Genomic DNA, 13,992 nt, shown 5'->3' with positions numbered 1-13,992 from the left:
GCTCATAGGCATTCAGCCCTTCTTCCACCTGTTCTGTGTACTGACATGCATGAACGACTGTGTGAAAACTCCACAGGGGATCCTGCTACCCCCCTCCACCACTTGTTTAGTGTGTAAAAAATCCACAGGTTAAGTGCCCTCGACCATCTATGCTTGTCTAGAGCTAACAATGACCTGGTAGAAGAGGACAGACTGAAGACAAAACTGAGTGCCATTATGAACAATGCTGCACATCCTCTCTCTGACATACCAACACTGAGGACTTTCAGCCAATGGATCATTCAACAGAAGTAAGTCAAGAAATACTAAGGGGGCTCCTTTACACCAATGACAATATACCTGTGTAATGCCTCATTGTGACTATGTGTGTGTGTGTTTATTTATTTATTAATTTATTTAATGAGCTTCTGTAAAAGCCAAATTTCCCCTTAGGAACAAATGACACTCTCTCTATAGTCAGTCAGTCATTTTCTAACCCGCTATATCCTAACACAGGGTCACAGGGGTCTGCTGGAGCCAATCCCAGCCAACACAGGGCACAAGGCAGGAACAAATTCCAGGCAGGGCACCAGCCCACCGCAGAACACACATACACACACCAAGCTCACACTAGGGACAATTTAGGACTGGCAATGCACCTAACCTGCACGTCCTTGGACTGTGAGAGAAAACCCACGCAGACACAGGGAGAACATGCAAACTCCACGCAGGGAGGAACCCAGGTCTCCTTACTGCAAGGCAGCAGTGCTATCACTGCGCCATACGCTCTCTCATATAATTAATTATACATTTATAGTTGAAAGATATATATATATATCCATCCATCCATCCATTTTCCAACCCGCTGAATCCGAACACAGGGTCACGGGGGTCTGCTGGAGCCAATCCCAGCCAACACAGGGCACAAGGCAGGAACCAATCCCGGGCAGGGTGCCAACCCACCGCAGTATATATATATATATATAGTTATATATAGAAATTAAAACAATTATATTTATGTACACACTTATATACATATATCAAAATAATGTACAAATTGTTAAATTTTATATTTGTCATGTGTTCAGAGGGACCCTCCCTAGTCCCCAGGACTTCCCATACACGCCACACTCTAAATGAATCAAAAGAATCAATTTAACTAATCGTGTAGTTCGAAAGAACATGAATCACTGCAGCCCGCAATAGGCATGACGCAGGTCACGTAAAGTTAAAAACATCAAGGAACGTCCTCCGAGTCCGATAACTCTCCCAACAACTGTAATTTGAACCATACTGTAAACCGGGCATTCGATGGGCTTTCGTTCCTGCCGCTGGGGCCGTTAAGTGACTGACCTCGTTAGTATTTCGGTCGGCAAATATACACAGTTGGGCAGGTCGTGGAGCTGCTTTTAAACCGTCTTCTCCAGGTGTCCCCGACCTCTCGGACAGTTCGCTTCCACCTGTCCCGCTCAGGTCAGGTCCGGGTGCAGCGGCACTACATAGTATATATTGCAGCAAATAGATAAACTAGGTTACAATAAAATGTAAACACAGCCAATACAACAAGCACTGAATCATACTCTCATTCTTTATCCCCTGTCATCAAATCACACACAGCAAGCAAGCAGCGTAACTCGATGATGGAAGCACTAAGAGCAATCAGTGACAACTGAACATCAAATGAGAGAGGAATTCAAAGTACCGTTTTTGACATACTGCGCCGCAGGGCATCCTGGGATTTAATAGCGCTACCTTTAACTTCCTGTACTATAGTGACCATCAATGTGTATGTACACTATAGTTTGAGGATTAGTTATATTTCAACAAGGAGACAGTTGGATAGGCGCTTGATTAAACTTGTCTAAGTTCCAGTTGCAGTACATGAGCTGACCTCGATTCCTCGGACTCAGAGCGACTTCTTTTCCTTTCCTTTAGCTGAGGGAACCACCGATACAGGGCTTACAACCGGAAAGTGTTCAGCGGCGACAAATAAGAGGTCTGCATACGTTCTCCATCTCTCTTCTCAGTCAAGTAAACCTTTTTTTTCATACATTCTTTATTGACAGTTATATACGTTCAAACATAAAAAGAATGTCAAGGTCAATTAACAGAAACGCCGCTAAACACACATTCTTGTCTTAAAATCACTGCTGACAAATTATTTGCATTTTTAATTATGTATTTTTATTGTGTGCATCTCTCCAGCGTAAGTACGATCGAATAAACCTCTCTAGCCCGCCCGACCTCCGAGTCCAGCAAGCCCTGATGTGATGGCGGTGGCAGCGAGTGCAGGATTTCTCCAAAAGGTCTATTTACCTTGGTTAGTGGGCGGGAGAACTAATTTGTTCAGTCCGAGGTTCTGCGAAACTGTTTATCGGTGGGCGGAGTTTTTTCATTTAGGCTTTTTTGGGTGTGTAGAGGACCCATTAAAAATGAGGTGCATTATTTAGGGTCACAGCTGTGCTACTACAAAAACCAAGGAGCTGGTGGTGGATTTTAGGAGGCCCATGCCCCTCATGGACCATGTGATCATCAGAGGTGACTGTGTGCAGAGGGTGCAGACCTATAAATACCTGGAGTGCAGCTGGATGATAAATTGGACTAGACTGCCAATACTGATTCTCTGTGCAAGAGAGGACAGAGCCGGCTATACTTCTTTAGAAGGCTGGCGTCCTTTAACATCTGCAATAAAATGCTGCAGATTTTCTATCACAGGGGTAGGCAACGTCGGTCCTGGAGTGCCACAGTATGTGCAGGTTTTTGTTCCAACCCAGTTCCTTAACGAGAACTCAATTATTGCTGATGAAGCACATATTGCTTAAGTGGCATTTTAATGCTTCATTTTAGTGGTCTCGCTTGTTAAGGTTCTCCAGCCTTAATTGCTTATTTCAATCTTAAACTGCTGCATTCAGTGTTTTAATTGCTCCTTATTAGCAATACGATGTAAAACAGGGGTGGGCAATGTCGGTCCTGGTGAGCCGCAGTGGCTACAGGTTTTCATTCCAACCCAATTGCTTAATTAGAAACCAATCATTGCCAATCTCAGACCTTATTTAATTTTATGGCTTGTTAGTCTGTGCAATGTAAGGCTCTTATATCGTAGATTTTTTTCCTTTCCAAGGATATCATCCAAATGATTTGAAGCCTAAAACAGATCATTTTCAGTCTGTCACATTTTTCTATTAAGTGTTTTATTAAATCAAACCGTGCATGATGAACACACACAGATGTAATTGGAAAAAAGCTAGCTGGAGAACTGCTGGCTGCTTTGTCTTTTACATCTTATTGCTAATAAGGAGCAATTAAAACACTGAATGCAGCAGTTTAAGATTGAAATAAGCAATTAAGGTTGGAGAACCTTAACAAGCGAGACCACTAAAATGAAGCATTAAAATGTCACTTAAGCAATATGTGCTTCATCAGCAATAATTGAGTTCTCGTTAAGGAACTGGGTTGGAACAAAAACCTGCACATACTGTGGCACTCCAGGACCGACGTTACCTACCCCAGTTCTATCAGACGGTTGTGGCGAGCGCCCTCTTCTACACGGTGGTGTGCTGGGGAGGCAGCATAAAGAAGAGGGACGCCTTACACCTGGACAAACTGGTGAGGAAGGCAGGCTCTGTTGTAGGCACGAAGCTGGACAGTTTGACATCCGTGTTAGAGCGACGGGCGCTGAGCAGACTCTTGTCAATAATGGAGAATCCACTGAACAGTATCATCTCCAGACAGAGGAGCAGCATCAGCGACAGACTGCTGTCACTGTCCTGCTCCACTGACAGACTGAGGAGATCGTTCCTCCCCCAAACTATGCGACTCTTCAATTCCACCCGGGGGGTGGGGTGAGGGTGGGGGGTTTAAACGTTAACATTATTCAAAGTTATTGTCTTTTTTACCTGCATTTTTATTACTCTTTAATATTGTTTTTTTGTATTAGTATGCTGCTGCTGGAGTATGTGAATTTCCCCTTGGGATTAATAAAGTATCTATCTATCTATCTATCTATCTATCTATCTATCTATCTATCTATCTATCTATCTATCTATCTATCTATCTATCTATGTATCTACAGATTTACCTCACGTCCTACGGTATGTCAGATACCGTAAGTCGGGGGTTCTCGAGTTCACCAAATCGTTTCCAAATAAATGATTCACTCTTACTTCCAAATGATCAATTTTTAGTTTTTTTTTCTACTTTTATTTTGCATTCCGTAATATGTGTTGGTATATTTACATGTAAACAAAATTCAGACATTTGCCCTTTTTGACATGTCTAACTTTCTGTTACCACAGCTTTTATTTCAATTGTTTTTACAGAGTTTACTGCCTTAATTGTATGGAAATACTTATGATTAGTGATTGGGTGACAATGACACAAAATACTAAAGGGATGTGGCAACTTCAGTATAAAATTCACTTGTGAGCTAAAAAAGGCTTAAATGACCAAAAGATAAAAAAAGAGCAAAATCTTAAAAAGCAAGAAAAAGAACAGTAATTAATGTCACACAGAAAAAAACGCAGAAACATGGAAATAACAGCTTGAATAATAAAGGCAGGAGTCCAGTTAAAAGCAGAGGGTGGTTGGAATGAACACTTTCAGCTGAGGTGGTCTGTAGGTGGGCGGCACGGTGGCGCAGTGGTAGCTTTCGCTTCCCGGGTCCTCCCTGCGTGGAGTTTGCATGTTCTCCCCATGTCTGCATGGGTTTCCTCCGCATACTCTGGTTTCCTGCAGGTTAGGTGCATTGGCAATTCTAAATTGTCCCTAATGTGTGCTTGGTGTGTGTGCCCTGTATGCGCCCTGTATTTCGCCTTATACAATTTCTGGTATTAGGAATTTGTTAGTTTTCGCATTGTTAGTTTTCGCATACCCCTTGGGGTCAGAGCGCAGGGTCAGCCATTGTATAGCGCCCCTGGAGTAATTACAATCTTGCTCAAGGGCCCAGCAGAGTAGGATCTCTTTTGGCAGTGACGGGGATTCGAACCGGCAACCTTCTGGATACCAGCACAGATCCTTAGCCTCAGATCCACCACTCTGCTCCTGCCTTGAGCCCTGTGTTGGCTGGGATTGGCTCCAGCAGACCCCCGTGACCCTGTGTTAGGATATAGCGGATTGGATAATGGATGGATGGTCTGTAGGTCTGAATTTGAAGATCATTTATTTGAGCATTGTATTACTAATTAGCACATAAATGAATGCAACATTGAAGGAGCGGCTCTGCTTTAACATTCAGCGCCATTTGCACCTGTGTCTTATTCTCAGTATTTGGGTACAATAATTGGCTCCAGCAGACCCCCATGACCCTGTGTTTGGATTCAGCGGGTTGGAAAATGGATGGATGGATGGATAAAGGAAGTAAGCTCCATAGAAATAAGGTGACTTAAAAGGAATATGGTAAAGGAAAGTTAACATTTAAAGATAAGACAAATAAATGTACATTTTGAATTTTGCTTACTTGTCAATATACTAGTACAAATTTCTGAATGCAAGACAAGAGAAGAAAAAGACTAATTAAAGAATTAGATCATTTAGAATAAACACCCACAGCCACAGTCATTTTTAATAGAAAGTTACAATATGAAATAAGTCTCACTTACATTAACACTTTTATAACTTTGAAATTACAAAAAGTACACAAATACCTTTTAACAATATTTCAGTGACAGAAAACATTGCTTATTCAGATTTGTTTGTCTGCTTATTGTAAATGTGGCAAAATAAGCACTTTTTTTTTTTTATAATTTAAAATCATAAGGATGGAGTAAGTTTTTTATACTTTTGGAGACTTAATTGATTTAAAAGTTGGAGTGTGTTCACATATTTATTTCATCAACGAGAGAGATGTCACTTTTTTGTTTTTCTAATTATTTTGTCATGGGGTATGTGTGTTGTGGCACGCACAAATGACAGACACATGCACTACTGTTTCAATCGCTCATGCTGACTACTGAAGATTTGCATATGATTCAGTCATCAGCCAGCGAATTTATCCCTATTTTGAAAACTTTCCCCCATCCATCCATCCATTTTCCAACCCGCTGAATCCGAACACAGGGTCACGGGGGTCTGCTGGAGCCAATCCCAGCCAACACAGGGCACAAGGCAGGAAACAATCCTGGGCAGGGTGCCAACCCACCGCAGGACACACACAAACACACCCACACACCAAGCACACACTAGGGCCAATTTAGAATCGCCAATCCACCTAACCTGCATGTTTTTGGACTGTGGGAGGAAACCTGAGCACCCGGAGGAAACCCACGCAGACACGGGGAGAACATGCAATCTCCACGCAGGGAGGACCCGGGAATCGAACCCAGGTCCCCAGAACTTTCCCCCTTTCTATGAAACTAAAAAAAAAACTATCTATAAATATTGTTTAGTAATTTACATGCTTAATAAACACTATTTCAGAAAATGGAGCACTGCCCTGTTGTGAAGAAAGGTTTTGTCACTTGTATAAATAAATTATGTTGCTAGAGGTAGTTGGTGAACTAGCTGTGAGAACAGTTGAAATAAAATATTTTAAATTATTCAGATGAAAAGTTCCTACTTGCAGTGAGCATTCCTGGATACCATCTGTTTTGCATTTCACAGAGAATATTCACAAATGATGGGTTACTTTTGTTAACCAAAATAGTTTAACATGTATGACTTGATAAACAACCACACTAATGGAAAAAACCTCAGTTAATGTATTCATTAAATATATTAAAGTCTGCTGAACTTGCTGCTTATAAATCTCTCATCATATATATACTCTGCCCTGAACATGTAAAGGCAATGTTCCGTGCTCTGATATGAAAAGTTTCATTTGAAAATGAAACGGCAAAATAGTGTTTATGCCAAAATAGAATATGTAATCACAGTTTCTTTTACAAGCCAAAAAAGTTTAGAAAAAACAAAGCTGATGATTTAAATAATAGACACTACCTACAAACTATGGTTCTGTACTGCATTTACTGCAGAATCTCTGCCTATAGCTTGAAGCTTTGGGAGCTGTAATTACACATGACAAATGTGGTACTGAAATATACTCGGAAGATTTGATTCCAACCTTGTGAAGCTTCAGTGACAACTTCACAGAACTTTGCAAGCTAACACCAGCCCGAGGTTTTCATTTGCACTTCTTAATAAAGCTAAAAAATGAACAGCTTGAGTATAGCCTGGGGCCCATTAATCCCAGGCCACTCAGACCCCTAACCAATTTTAAACAATATTTAAGATGAGTGGGCTGACTAATGAAAAGTAGCTGTTGAGTTTGTTGGTTATTGCTGGTTGATGGCTTCATCAGGCATTTAGGGGTGGACAAAATAGGGGAAGTATGGAAGTCTATTTCCATAGGAAAGTAATTCACATAACAAAAAACTTATTTTTAAGAAATCCCATCAAGTCGTCCCCACTAGAGTACTTTCTCCTCTCCCAAAAAAAATTTCACCCCATGACTTCAATTTACCCCCAAAGAATGAAGGAGATTTCCTCTGACCAGAAAACCTTGAGGATCAGTTTTGCTGTCAGGAGCAGCTGTCAGACATGTAAAAGAGAAAAAATACTATATACAGAATCTGCCAGTTGAAATAATCTCCCTCATGATAAACCTGACTAATCTGTAATTGAACTTGTACTGAATGTTTCTGTCTGTTTTAAGGATAGGCAACGTGTGAGAGAGAGAGAGAGAGAGTTGCTTTGGGCAGGATGGATTTTGGCATTTGTTGATTCATCCATTTTCTAAACCCGCTTACCAGGGCAGGGGGCAGCAGCGCTCACACTGCATCACCATGCTACGTATTTGTTGATTATTAACATATTTTTATTAGTTGTGGCATTAAAAAATGAAGAAAAAAATGTCCTTTGTTTGAGACTTACTTTAGTAACAAATGCATTGTTGCATTGAAACTTAATGTATCTATGTACTGCACGTCGGAAAACTCAGGAATTGCTGAACAACAGATACTGCTGTTTTAGCTATATATATTAATTACTTCAGTCATAAGAATGTACAGTATTTGCTTATTAAATAGTGACCCTATAAACATAAGCTTACAATATAAACATAGGAAAATAGAAGGCATAACCCCAGTAAGTAATTCTGTTGTATATTTGCAGTTATGAAAACAGATGGAATGGCACAATGAGTAGAGCTGTTTCCTCGCACTACATGGACCACAGTTTTATTCTTGGCTAGGAGTCTTCTGGGTTGAGTTTACATCTCCTTCCAGTGTTTGTGTGGGATGATTTGTGCTAGATTGGAGAGGTGAGAGTCTAGTTTCTTGTTGCAATCCAAAGTCCACTCATAAATTTGTCACAGGCTGTTTACAGAATAACCATCTGTGTGAACCACAGTAATAAAATGACAACCAATCAGCATCTGTTTCTGCCTTGCACTTGTTAATTGGCTGTGCCTTCCTGTAGCCATGTACTAGAAAAACAGAGGATCAGAAAATATTCTTTTTTTATCAATCTGTATTACATAGGTATTCTGGATTAGATTAGATAAACTCTAGTGTTGCCAAGGGGAATTTAGATGCAGACACATAAAAAAACAAAGATTCAGACAGGACAAATAATACAATCCATCAATCAATCAATAAATAATAAATGAATATTGTGCAGAAATTTCAAGATGAAGTTAAAGAGTATAAGTATTTAGTTTGGGATGGTAGAAAAGACCCCCAGTTGCACTTCTCAGCACACCGTTGTGGAATGAGCCTGTGGCTAAAAGTGCTCCACGAGAGTGCCTTCTGCAGGGGATGGAGAGGATATTTCTTAATGGCATCCAATTTTGTTCCATCCTGTTTTCCATAACAGTTTCCAGGTTTCACCGTATGATGCAGCAGGCTTTCCTGATAAGTTTGTTCAGGCATTATGCATCTTTTGAGCTCAGGTTGTTTCTCCAAGAGACTGTGGCATAGAACAATACATTAGACTGATAGAACATTTGCAACAGTTTGCTGCATACATCAAAAAATGTGGAAGTCCAGTATGCTCTGGCCTTCTTGTACAGCACCACTATTTTGTCAAACCAGTCCAGTTTGCTGTTTATGTGAACCAAGTACTTGTAGGGCTGCACCACTTCCACATCCTCCTCCTAAATGATGACTGGCCTCAGAGGCTGTTTGGCATGTCTGAAGTCCAACACCAGGGGCCTCATATTTAAATGGTGTGTACGCACAAAAATGTTGCATACGCCCGTTTCCACACTCATATCGCAATGTATAAAAGCTAAACTTGACATAAAGCCACGCACATTCTCATGCCAGCTCAGACCATTGCGTATACAAGTTTTCGGCTCGGTTTTGCAAAATGGTGGCACCCAGCGTCAAAGCAGTGCTACTGTTCCTGTGTGGTTTCCCTTTATTTTTTAGATTCACATCCCTGACACAGCTTTATCAAATACGCTGAAATTAACCACATATCGTTTATTAGTTTAAGGCATCTAATTGTAATCAACCTGTAACAATATAATGGCCCACGGAATGGCCAAACTATTCCGAATAACATAGCTGCTTTAGCGTTGTTACTTTCATTACACCACTCAGTGTATTTTAACCCACTGTATCTGAGTGTGGAATCACAGCTCTACAGCAGCTGATCAGAAAGAGGATTATCGAGATACAGCATCCAGCATACGCTGCCTCAGCCATGCGCACAGTCTATTTGAACTGCTTCTATATGGCAAATGCTTCAGAGCCTTTCCTGTAAGGACCTCATGGTTCAGAAACCATTTCATCCCAAGAACTCTAAACGCACTTAATCAGTCCATCAATTCCTCCTGGTAGAACTGTTTGTACTTATAAGTACAATTACCTCACTCTAAATTTGACAAAATAAACTACGTGATTAAAGTGGAAATTTTGAGATTAAAGTTGACATTTCATCCCTTTTATTCCCACTGTTTCCCTATTTTTTTTTCTTTTCTCTGTACCCTAATACGCTTCCATATGACACTCAGATGGTGGGCTACGACTCGCGTTTTCACAGCGTCTTTGATATCTGACCACTTTTTTTTTATTATTTCAGGCACTCTGCGACTTTCTGAACTTGAACTTTCGAGTTTCTCCGCCACTCTATGTCACTCAATCAACTTCCTTTTGTTGTTTATACCACTGCTTAAACCAACAAATAGTAAGTTTTTCTTTGCCTCCACTTGGTACTTGCTGAAATTCTTCTGTTTTCCCCATGCTTTTGCCATTGTCATTTCACAGAATACTGAACTTCAGGGGCTATTTATATTGATTTGCATATTCAAAGAGGTGTAATTCCAGGAGGAGTCGGGGTGTGGCAGCTAGCACATGCACGTGCATTACATTTCAGGCTGACCAGGATTTATGTAGGGGAAGAATGTGGAAGTTAGCATACGCACAGAGGTATGCATCTGGATTTTTTTGCGTGTACACACATTTCTGTTTTTGTCCGTATGCCATGTTTTAGTGTGAATTCTATGCATGGCTTAACACATGAGGCCCCAAGTCTTTTGTCTTGCTGATGTCGAGTTGCAAGTAGTTCTCCCTGTACCACAAGACAAAATCCCCCACAAGCCTCCTGTACTTTGACTTGTCTCCATTATTAATATAACCTAGGATGGAGGAGTCTTCTGAAAATTTCTGTGGGTGGCAAGTGTTGGTATTGTACTGGAAGTGTGTTGTGTTGAGGGTAAACAGGAAGGGACACAGGACAGTTCCCTGAGGTGCTCCAGTATTACACACCACCGTTTGACACACAGTCCCTGAGCCTCACAAACTTCTGCCTGTTGATTAGGTAATCCATGATTCAGGAGACTGTGGGGGCATCAAGATGCAAAAATCAAAGAACTTTATCCATACTGTGGTGCCAGCTTTGTACAAGTGGGAGAAGGCTGTGTGGATCAGAGCATCCTCCACACCTATGTGTGTCTGATAAGCTAACTTTAGGGGATCAAGATATTCTGAAGCAAACAAAAAGTAAAATAAATGTAAATTAGTCATCTCAAAGAGTTGGGATACCTACCTGGTTGTGCTGTTTTCAGTAACGCACACAGGGCTGAAGTGGTAGAAGTCCTCAAAGAACATACCACAAAGCTCCAAAACGTCTCAAGAAGTACTCAGAATGCCCACTAGAGACAGTCAGAATCCTCAGATTGTCGCACAAGGGTAAATGACAAATCTTTATTAAAAATAAATTTGTTATAAACAAAAATACTCTGTAACAAGAAGCTCTGAGGAACATAAAAGGCAAAGAAGGCAATTCCTTCAAAATAGGCAATACCAATAGCAAACAGAGTCACAAAAAATCCAAAAGAATACTCGAAAAACAGAGCAAAGAGATTTAAAAAATCCAGAAAATCAGTAATAACCAAAAAGAGCAATAAACACAGGGAACTCGCCAAACCACCTTGCGTATACAAGTGCACCCACATTTGACTGAGGGCTTTCCCCAGTTGTGATTGACTGATGGTTCAGTTTCCTGGGGAACCACTTACAAACTCAGAACAAGAATTTAAACATAGAAAGTAACAATGAATGGCTACTACTGATGACTAGTCAGGTTTTATAGTAGGCTCCCAGAAAGAGCAGAGCTTCCTAGGTTTGAGAGGTAGTGTGGTCATTCCTCTCCCAGGCAGTGTATCTCTGATAGTGTTAGCAACAGTGCCCCCTCTCCGCTTGGGGTGGAACTGTTTACATGGATAAAGCCTTGAAGATGGCCCGTAAACACACATGTAAACACAATATTAATAATATTTTAAAGTATTTAAAAAACATTCAAGCGTGGCATATTGAAAAAATACACACCAGGGGGTAGCTACTGCATATCCGTATATTTCTGTCTGTCCTTATACCCCTTTCATCCATCCATCCATTATCCAACTAACTACAGGGTCACGGGGTCTGCTGTCATTAGGAAATGTTCTCATCTGTCCATTTCTGGAGTCCATTTATTCCGTCACAGGGTTGCATGGATCAGCACCTGATTCATGGAAGGAGCCAACCCTGGATGAGAAGCCATTTTAGTGTGAGGTTACAGAACATATATTGTAGTTCTCATACTGAGTTGTAGAAAGTTAAAACCTATGGCCAGTGCAACTGTCCAGGATGGAAATTGAGCGCACGTGATTTAGATAATGCCTTTTCATAGAATGCTTCATTTTTATGCTGATAAAGATACAATACAGTACAATTGTTTCAATATTGCTATAAATTACTTACTGTTCCTTGTGGAGCATTGGGGTACGGGTTGTCTTTACCGGTTGTAGTCTCTAGCTATGTCTACTACTTCTCTCCAGGGGCCTCATGTATAAACGGTGCGTACACACAGAAATGTTGCGTAAGAACGTTTTTCAAATCGCGATGTATAAAACCTACACTTGGCGTAAAGCCACGCACTTTTCCACAGTACCTCATACCCTGTCGTACGCAGGTTCTCCGTTAGGTTTTGCAGACTGGCGGCACCCAGCGTCAAAGCAGTGCTACTGTTCCTGTGTGGTTACCCTTTCTTAGATCCACATCCATGACGGCGGCTTTATCAAATACACTGAAATTAACCGCATATCGTTCGTAAATTTAATGCATCTGATTGTAATTAACCTGTAACAATATAATGGTCCACATAATGGTCAAACTATTCTAAATACCATAACTGGTTTAGCATTGTTACTCTCACTGCACCTTAAACTTCTTCTTCTGTCAGGTGCTCCCGTTAGGGGTTGCCACAGCGGATCATCTTTTACCATAGTACTCGCACTGCACCACTCAGAGTATTTATATCACTGTATCTGAGTGTGAATCACAGATCTACAGCGATCGGAAAGAGAATTATCAGTATACAGAATCAAGCACACGCTGCCTCAGCCATTCGCTATTTGAACTGCTCTCATCCGACCAACGCTTCACAGCCTTTCCTGTTCGGACCTCGCAGTTCACAAACAGTTTCATCCCAAGAACTATACACACACTCAATCAGTCCATCAAGTGCTCCTTGTAGAAGTGTTTGTACTTGCAAGTTACCGTGAGGTAATTGTACTTAGGATACAGTTATAATATTGCACAACCTGAGCCACTTTATAAAGCGCATATTTACATATGATGACAATATCATTTTTAAGATGAAATGCAGCAAAATATGTTGATTATATTATACAGATAAAACTTTAACTACATGGTGCCGCAGCGCTAGCGAGCTTGAGCTTCATTCACGGTTTGTTCCTGCCTCGCGCTGTTTTCATGCTGTGGCTGGCACGACACTGGAAGGATAGATGGATAGAATAATTAAATATTACGAAGATATTTCGATGTTCCTTAAAAGTTTTGAAGAATAGGCGTTCTAAGCGTACAGATGGCTTAACGTCTATTACAGAGCTGATTGTGTGGTGATTGGGTATTTGGAGAAAGAAAAGTAAGGACAGGAATTGGGGGTTAGTACGTTTGAAAAATACAGTACTTCTGTAAAAAAGCATTTCATTGAAGGTCGCGCATGGCGCAGCAAGCATCTTGCTGTAAGACATGAACAATCTCTGCGCCACCGTGTTCCCATACCATATTTATTTGTTGAGCGCTTAAAAACACAGCATTACAACCGACCAAAGCGCTGTACAGTTAAAACAAACAGGACTAAAAACAAAATATTAAAAGCAAACATTAGGAGAGAATTTGAACTAAGAAACTAAAAACAGGTCAGAGGACCCAATAAAATAGAGAAAATAGCGAAAAACAAGTAGAAAATGAAACAAGTTAAGAATTAAAAGCCAATGTGAAGAAGTGCGTTTTTAAGCGTACTTTGAATGTGGCAACTGAAGTGGCTTGCCTAACCACTAAGGGTAGGGAGTTCCAGAGCCTGGGTGCACCGACAGAGAAAACCCTTTCACCACGAGCTTTGAAACGTGCCTTGGGAACGGTTAGAAGCAGCTGATCTGCGGATCTAAGAACGCGGGGGTGATTGTATCGATGGAGCAAAACACTCAAATAGGCGGGGGCTAGACCATTTAATGCCTTATAAGTTAGGAGGAGTATCTTAAAATCGATCCTGAATCTAACCGGCAGC

General features: G+C 40.9%; 1 protein-coding gene across 5 annotated transcripts in view; it reads left to right on the top strand.

Annotated features, from left to right (window-relative positions):
* Positions 1–1,731: 1,731 nt before the first annotated feature.
* The window catches only part of LOC114666679 (D-glutamate cyclase, mitochondrial-like), a 58,069-nt gene continuing 45,808 nt past the window's right edge, over positions 1,732–13,992 (top strand). The window contains exons 1-3 of one of the 5 annotated variants that reach the window (XM_051919771.1): positions 1,732–1,975; positions 8,086–8,233; positions 10,000–10,104. The gene's annotated coding sequence lies outside the window, so the exon portion shown is untranslated. The other 4 variants (XM_051919773.1, XM_028821629.2, XM_028821628.2 and 1 more) reach the window with 4 other exon arrangements.

Source organism: Erpetoichthys calabaricus, chromosome 16, assembly GCF_900747795.2.
Source record: "Erpetoichthys calabaricus chromosome 16, fErpCal1.3, whole genome shotgun sequence".
NCBI classification, from domain to species: Eukaryota; Metazoa; Chordata; class Cladistia; order Polypteriformes; family Polypteridae; genus Erpetoichthys; species Erpetoichthys calabaricus.
The sequence above is the reverse complement of the archived record's forward strand: the minus strand, read 5'-3'. Positions and strand labels throughout refer to the sequence as shown.